Source organism: Rhamphochromis longiceps, linkage group LG9, assembly GCF_057381845.1.
Source record: "Rhamphochromis longiceps isolate RC_006_pf linkage group LG9, R_longiceps_female_GT1.1, whole genome shotgun sequence".
In the NCBI taxonomy this organism is placed as follows: Eukaryota; Metazoa; Chordata; class Actinopteri; order Cichliformes; family Cichlidae; genus Rhamphochromis; species Rhamphochromis longiceps.
Window position 1 is genome coordinate 19884398 of NC_140565.1, and position 7518 is coordinate 19891915.

Below are 7518 nucleotides of genomic sequence, written 5' to 3' on the forward strand. Positions count from 1 at the left end.
TTAAAAAACAGAAAAGAACAATTCAGTTAAAACATTTTGGTGTTTGTTAGCATGTTAAAGGCCTTACATTGAATGAAAATGTTATTGGAGAATGCGGGCATCGATCCCGCTACCTCTCGCATGCTAAGCGAGCGCTCTACCATTTGAGCTAATTCCCCGGTACGGAAGTCACTCGTTGTTTGTGTATTTATTGCTCGTGAGATACGTAGTCGGTCCAATCTTGCGGTGTAGTGTTTGATATATTTCGCATATCATGCCGAAATACAGTGCGGTAAGGTAGCATTATTAAGCTGTCTAGGTTAGCTCTAACGAATATGAATAATAACAGGGTTTAATAGCTGCTAAGTTATTGAAAGGCTTGCAATGTTAAAGTTCCTTTGGGGGACACCAAGTTACTTGAGATATGTGGGGAAACTCTTACACACAACCATTTAGCTCAAGTGGAAAACAGTAGCGAATGCAAATTTCCCGAAAACACGTTAACCGAACAGGGCGTCCGCCATATTTGTGACTTTACGCAGAAGCAGAGCATAAAGCGTTTTACGAGCCGATCTTATAAATACCCATGGGTTAGCTGTAGTCGTCAGCTCCCTTCGATAGCTCAGTTGGTAGAGCGGAGGACTGTAGTGGTTTCCCAGACATCCTTAGGTCGCTGGTTCGACTCCGGCTCGAAGGAGAGAGTATTTTTTTCCCCTCCACCTGAAATTCTGAGCGCTTTTACAAATTTGCTAAGAATTGCTGTTCTATGAAGCTTCTCTAATCATTTCTTTTAATGAAAATGCATATTTCAGATGTTGAAAAAAATGGCTAGTATTGGCAGTTAATGTATTTTTCTAAAAATAAATGCTAATCCATAAAAACAGATTTGATGATTTTCTTAAACTTTCCCACAGAATCGAGTAGATTTTTTGGGTGGATGAAAGATAGAAGTGAGCTTGAAAATGTTTGGCACTGCACTGCCTGCAGTGATGGTCTAGTCAGCACAAATACACAGCATATCCTGCAAATCTGCTGTGCATGTTAAATAAGAAATGATCACACCTGCAAGCACTCTGTTCAAAAAGGGAATTTAAAAGTGATTGTTTAGTGTTTGATTATCTCTCCACTCATGATGAAAACAGACTTTATCACTTTGTTTGACTGTGAAATGACTTATAAAGGTGCTGCGAACACATTCAGATGGATGACTCAGAGACCGTAATTAACAGTTGTGTGGAGGACTGTGGCAAGCGATTGTTATTCCTCCGTCCACTGATTCTCATTATTTCAATTACAAATTAAAACCCCTGTCCTCTGCTAATGGAGTGCTCATCTTCATGAATCTGTATGAGTTCCTCACTTTATTTCCAAATATTTGTCACGTCTAAATGTCCCACGCAAACGAAGCAATTAAAGATGCACTTTTTCAAAACATTTGACCTATACAAAAAATATTTACATACTCTTTAATTAGAAACTCAATGTCAAAGCGAACGTAGCAGGATCCTCATAGTGGAAGCTTCTGACCCATTTAAGCATACCTCATCTTTTTCTTTTTTCTTTTCATCTGACTCATACAATATGACATCTGCCTTCCTCGCACCTCTTTTCCTTTTATATAAAGCCACATAGATGTGCACACAGTGCTTTTCATGCAGAATCAATGAGTCATATTTAAACATTTTAGACAGATGTCAATACTGAAAATGAATGAATGTCTCTCTCACACTCTCTAATTTGTCTCTTTGTTTCATTTAGTGTCCACTCCGGGGTTTGCAGGTTAGGAATCAACTTTAAGAAATGAGAAAAAAGGTGAAAAAAATAATAATAAAATGGGGGGAAAAGGATGAGAAATATACACATTCAAATAGTAAAGTTCCCATCTCTTGTGATTTGCAAGTCTATGTAAATGTAAAACACCGCTCTTACTAATTTTTGTCATTTAGCTTTTCATGTGTGTCTCACCCAGTTTTCCTTTCTGTTGATGTGTTTTTTCTCTGTGATGTACTACAACTGAAGTTTTTTGTCATTTTGTGATGCTGTGGGCACACCACTTTATTCAGTTTTAATCAGTAACCTCTAAAAAGGCTGAACTAGCATGATTACATATTCATTAGCGACAAGCACAGGCTGCTCAGATGCTCACCATTTAGATAAAAGTGAATTCAAATGAGATCAATTAAGAAGATGTTCTGGGTTATGTCTTTGTGATTGAAGTGAATTCATAATTTTTCAGCCATTACTATCTGACTCATAATATTGCAGCGCCTGTTAGTAAAAATCCAACAAAGATTGACAAATTAAGAGCAGTGTGGAGATTACTTGGAGATGAAAGGCCAATATGAATGCCAGACAGTGCTGCCTTTGAGGCTAAAAGCTGCCAATTTAAAGAGCACAGTGTGAAACTCCTGTTCCCCTCTTTCGCTCGGCGTTGGTAAGCGGTGCTTTGCGTGAATCGTGAAAAAGGTCTGCATGCACTGCCAAGGCCATGAAATACACCTGCGCTCACACATAACCCCACACATAAGATGTCTACAAACTCATAAGCAAGATGAAAGTGTATAAGGAACCAGAAAAGGGAGCAGAGCAAAGGGTGCCATCTGTTCACTTGTATGAATATTTCAGTTAGGTGGAAGTCATATTGTATTCACGCAGATGGCAAGCAGTCAGTGCCTGTGATTTAAAAACTCTCTGCGAGCAATTCCAGATAATGTCCATTTCTTCTTCATCTCCATATCTGTCCTAAATCATCCACTGAGCTGAGAGTCTTTGGGTCAGAAAAAGTATGATCATACCCTAGAATGAATAGTAATTTTAAAGGTAGCAGTAATTCACCGCGGATTCGCTTGGGATGAAGAAATATTAACGTCGAACAGTAATTAGCAAGACTTAAAAGGTATTCCATCTGAAATGAACACAGACACCATCAGCTAGGCTTCACATTATTTTTAAATGCCAAGGATGTAGTTAAATAAAAAAAAAGCAAGGTCAGATCTTTATCCATTTATGCAACTTCTGGATAGTTCAGGTCTGAACTAGTGATACTCTGGGCAGTTTCGAGGATTTGCCGTCACTGTGTTAATGTTGCAAAAGAACAAAATGATAACGCAGGCCTGTTTATGATACTGTGATACTATGAGCAGTACTGCTGAGGTCATACTGGGGTTACATACAAAGAGATACAGCAGCTGTACACCAAATATTTATAGTTGATTTAGCAGCAGCATTCACATTTATTTTCTCCAAGAAATAGAAGATCCAGTGCTCGGTGATTACCCTGATTACATTTTTAGTGAGTCCTCTTAGTTATCCCAGCTAATAGATCTTTTCTCTGGCGTTTCCAGATGCACAGTGATGATAAGTTATAAAAGAAAACTACATGTGGTCCTGTGTACTGTTACAGCCAAGAGTCTGGATAATATAAGAGGTACTTCATTGTAAAAGTAAGCAATCCCCTATCATATGAATAAATGAGCAGGAACCTTCAACATGCAGTGACCTTTAAGGTTAGCAGTGAGGAGGCGTGCCTCTACTTTTTGGTATTTTTTTTAAAGAATGCATGTCAGATTATCCTCTAAAATGCTTCCAGGTTCACCTGTGCCTGTCGGACTTTAATAGCTTCTGGTCTGCAGATCAAGAGCGCAGTACAGTACCTTATTCTGTTTCTTTTAAATGAACAATATCATGAAAATCTAATTGGGCATAATGGAATATTGTCACACTTTGTAGATATAGCTTACTTGTTTTAATCGTAATAAATAGAAACGTTTTCTAGTACTTCATTGCTGTGTATATATTTAGAAGTTATTTTTGACCATACCTTCAAAACACAAGTAGTAGTGTGTAAATGAATACAGATCATTTAAGCTATGAAAATGTTTTAATATTTCTCTATATTTTTTGTTTGTTAGAGGGATTAATGGAAAAATTACAGACTGGGATCCATGACAATATAAGTAAAGGTCAGGCTTGACTCAACTTAGACGCGATCTCATTATGTTGAGATCACGTCATTTGTGTCATTTGTGATCAAGACACAAACTCACCGAGTCACTTTCCAGCCATGATAAATTACTTAAAAATACTCAAAACAACCCACAAAACTCAAAGAGTGACTCTGAAAAAAAGGCTCAGTCAGCATTTTTCCAGTAGCCACATTATCTTTGGCTTTAGAGTCCGTCCCCTATACAGGCCACTAACATCTGTGTTAAGATCTCATTTAAAATGCACCTTTCATGCTGTTGTATAATATGGCTCAAAATTGCACAACTTGGCTCAGTTGTGTAACAAAACATGTCAACCTACAATGTTTTAGAGCGGAAAAATCCCAATCTTGTCATCCACAAATTGATTGAGCTGGACCGGGTGATCCTGAATCCTTCCTTAGTTATGCTTAGTGTTTGTTCTTCACACTCTTTGTGTCCTCACACACACACGCACCACTCCTCATTTTACTACTTATTATTACTCCCCTGCTCTCTTCCACAGTGTGTCTTTTGTCCCGTCTTCTTCTGCTCACACCCAACGCGTGGCAGATAGCTGGCCCTCCCTGAGCCTGGTACTGCTGGAGGTTTCTTCCTGTTAAAAGGGAGTTTTTTCTTTCCACTATTGCCAAGTGTTTGCTCTAAAGGAGTGTTTGATTGTTGGGATTTTAACTCTGTTATTCTACATTACAATATAAAGCTTCTTGAAGCGACTGCTGTTGTGATCAGTTCAATAAAACTGAACTGAACTAAATGAAAATGAAAATGGAGTTAGAGTAAAAGTGTGCCACACTCTTTCTGGGAGATGGATAAACAGATGAACGAGATGCGATAACTCTCACTCACATATAAATGTCTAACATCCTATTCGATAAAGTCACTTGATTAGAGGAAAGATGAAATCAATCAGCCTGATTTTCACTCCTAACTTTATGTAACATCCTCTGCCGTGCGGTGACGTAAAAGAGACGTCAGCCTGTTTTAACAAGCACCGCTGCACCGCATGGTCATGGGAAACTGAAATGCACTCAGCATTCAAGTGCTTGTCTCAGCCTGGTTTAAACCTCACAGCCTGTAAACCATGAACAGTGCAGTCCTTTAAAGCTTTGTTTCATAGGATAGTGAAGCAGGGTGATTTTAACAGCTGGTAGCTGATTGTTCAAATATCAGGAGGTATCTGGTTTAGACGAAGGGTAAAGCATGAACACAGTATAGTGGGATTATTGTGAATATTCATTCTGTCATTGAGGTAATTATTCATGCATCGTTACAGGAGCTTGATCAATAAACTGTTTCTTAACTTCTGTGCTGAGATCTTAATGAGGGGGAAACAGAGGTGCAAGGTGCAAAGATCATTTTGTAGTTTTTAATGCAGAGGCAGACACAGTATTAAAGTATTTGAGACTACCCACTCGCCAGTTAACAAATCAAGTTTTTGTTATGCAAAATACCAGCCTTATGGCCAAATAACTTACGAGGTAATTTCTTAGATAGCACAGTTACAGAGGGGAGAAGCAGAGAACCTTGCAGTTGTTGGCTAATATTTTATCTCCACCTGTGCCAGACAATGAATGTCAGTGTTACATCTAATCTGTTAATTGTTGAGTTTTGATCCAATTGCTTAATAACATTTGTATAATAAATCAGTTTTTACACATTTAAATAAATAAACAATTCAACTCTTAATGGTTACCAAAAAAGGATAATACTGTATCGTACTGTACTTGTACTACGGAGCTGTCACTGTAACTTGTGCAGGCCTTCAACACAATAAAAGGGTGCTATCTAGTGGCAGAAAGAAAACAGGGTATGTCCAGCATGTTTCACAGCTGCATATTGACATCATTGCAGACGTCAGCACAGCACAGACACTGCAGTCACAATTATGCTGTTACACCTTGTGATTCACACTCTTTTTTTAATTAGATATATTGTGCACAGCGTAGATGGAAACGAGAGATGAGGCGATTGGGAAACATTCGGGCCTCGGTTTAAAACAATTGAAATGATCGTTTTATGTAGTTTGTAGTATTTATCTCGACATATTCTTTTCCACATAAAGCATAAATGTTTAATTAGGTGAGCTATGTTTGTGTGATCTTTGTATTAGCTTGTCATACTGAAAGATTTTGCGGTATTTGTAGAAGATATGCAACATTCAGAAAGCTGGTAGCAGTAACCAGATATTCTATTTTATATTTTTATATTATGTTTGAGATGCTCTTTCGTTTAAATGAACATCATTTTTATTTTTTTGTTTTAAATCTAAAAGCACACTGTCATTGTAATGGCCCTTTTTTACCACAAGATGGCTCCAGATACATACAGTGATACATTTTCAAAAGCATGCTGTTCATTTCTTCAGTTTTAACCTGATCATAAATACAATCCAGAGGATGAGCATTAAAATTACATATGAGCATCATAAGCATCTATCAGAAATCCGCAGTTTCTTTATGTTTTTGTGTTTGTGTGTGCACATAATGAACCTGCTTTTCAAAGAGACCTATAGAGGAAAGAAAAACTGCCAGTAAAGGAAAATAAAATAACTCCAGTGATTCTTGCAGTGTAGTAGAAGATTATTAATTAGGGATACCGTGGTACATTGTCCTCAGGGAGTGGAGTGTTGGGGGTTCTCAGAAGCAGACACTGCACTTGTGGCACCGAAGGGAATTTGCAGGTTTGCACCTTACCTGTTTTATTAAAACTCCTGAGACTGATGCTCAGTGCTAGTATATAACACCATGCATGGTGTGTGGTAGTTTTTGTGTGAGTGTGGCAAAAAAAAAGATGGCTGAGGAGCGAATTAATGAATGAAAAAGCTTTCCAAGATGTATATTTAAAGCAGTAGGGGTAAAGCGTGTGCCGTCGTGTGCTTGCATGTGTGATGTGCCACTGACACCGTCACATGCTAGATTAAGCAGTTTCAGAAACGTGCACTTAAAAACAGTACAGCCTATTTGTGGCTGGCCATCTCTGTAGTGTTTGCAGCGGCGGGTATTTTTTTTAAAAAGCAAGGAGTGTTATTTTAGACATTTACACGTGAAACGTCACATTAAAAACTTTTGTGAATGTATTCTCAGCCACGAGGTGTTCCATGAACTCTTCACAATATTACTTTGTTAATCATCTGCCTGGGTTTGCAAAGGCCAAATTTGCTTTGAAAACAAAAGCCCAGAATATTTAAATAGAAATTTCACTTATTTTCTTATTCCTCCAAACAAATCCTCTGAAAACAAGCACATTTGTGTTTCCTACCTTTTTTGTGTTATTTCCCAGAGGTACCTGCACTATCAGATCAGCTCCAGTACCACCATGAATACTAGCGGTATGGGGATACTGCAGTATCCATCCGATACTAAGTAAATATTGTATTGCCAGTATTGCCAATAGCAATACCGATACTGATGCTTTTAACATATAAAGGCAGTGTATGTAGGGGTGAGCAGTGTATCGAGATTTATGGCATGAGTCAGCATAAGTTTGCAAATTCTAAACACATTTTAATGATCCCTGCGATTCTACAATAATCATTTAATAGAATAAAAACACACCT

The 7518-nt window shown here is 37.9% G+C and overlaps 2 non-coding genes across 2 annotated transcripts; one reads left to right on the top strand and one right to left on the bottom strand.

Annotated features, from left to right (window-relative positions):
* Positions 1–85: 85 nt before the first annotated feature.
* On the bottom strand, positions 86–158 carry trnaa-agc (transfer RNA alanine (anticodon AGC)). The gene has a single exon. It is a non-coding gene; the product is annotated as a tRNA-Ala (tRNA).
* A 432-nt stretch (positions 159–590) lies between these two features.
* On the top strand, positions 591–676 carry trnay-gua (transfer RNA tyrosine (anticodon GUA)). The gene is given in 2 exon segments: positions 591–627; positions 641–676. It is a non-coding gene; the product is annotated as a tRNA-Tyr (tRNA).
* The last annotated feature ends 6842 nt before the right edge of the window (positions 677–7518 follow it).